A 682-nucleotide genomic window follows, 5' to 3' on the forward strand; every position below is an offset into this window, starting at 1 on the left:
GAATAGTAGATTATATTGACTCCTGTGTTCAACTGGTACTTATTTTTTAGACCCCGAAAAGATGAAAGGCAAAGTCGACTTCGGCAGAATTTGAACTCAGAACGTACAGATGGACACAAACCTCCCATCGCTACACTGATTCTGCAGAACAGGGTTGAGTGTGAAAACCAACTTTAAAGTGTAAATATAGATGTTTTTGAATACACACTCATACATACATACGTACAAATACACACATACATACAAATAAACACATACATACAAATACCTGTCAGTCTCTTCCAAATACGATCGACAGTCAAACATTTATTCCCTACAAACTGAATTTTTTTTTGCATTTTTTAATAAAGCGGAGCTGTCTGGTTGCTATTTTGATTTTTAAACAGCAGAACACAGTGTCTTTCAACGTGTTGCTAGCTTGGCTGGAGCTTATCATATATCGTATGTGTATTTGGTGTGCAAGATTCTTGATGTGAAAACGTGTTGAAAGAAATACTATTTGAACTCAAAACGAAAGAGCTTATCTACAAAAATAGTTTGGGAAAAACCCTACTTACAAAAACTGATCAGGAAAATTGGGATTTCCTGTATTTTTGTAATATATTTATATAGATATGTATGTATGCATGTGTATGTATGTAAATGTACATGTGTGTGTGTATGTATATATATATATATATAT

Source organism: Octopus bimaculoides, chromosome 16 (assembly GCF_001194135.2).
Source record: "Octopus bimaculoides isolate UCB-OBI-ISO-001 chromosome 16, ASM119413v2, whole genome shotgun sequence".
Lineage (NCBI taxonomy): Eukaryota > Metazoa > Mollusca > Cephalopoda > Octopoda > Octopodidae > Octopus > Octopus bimaculoides.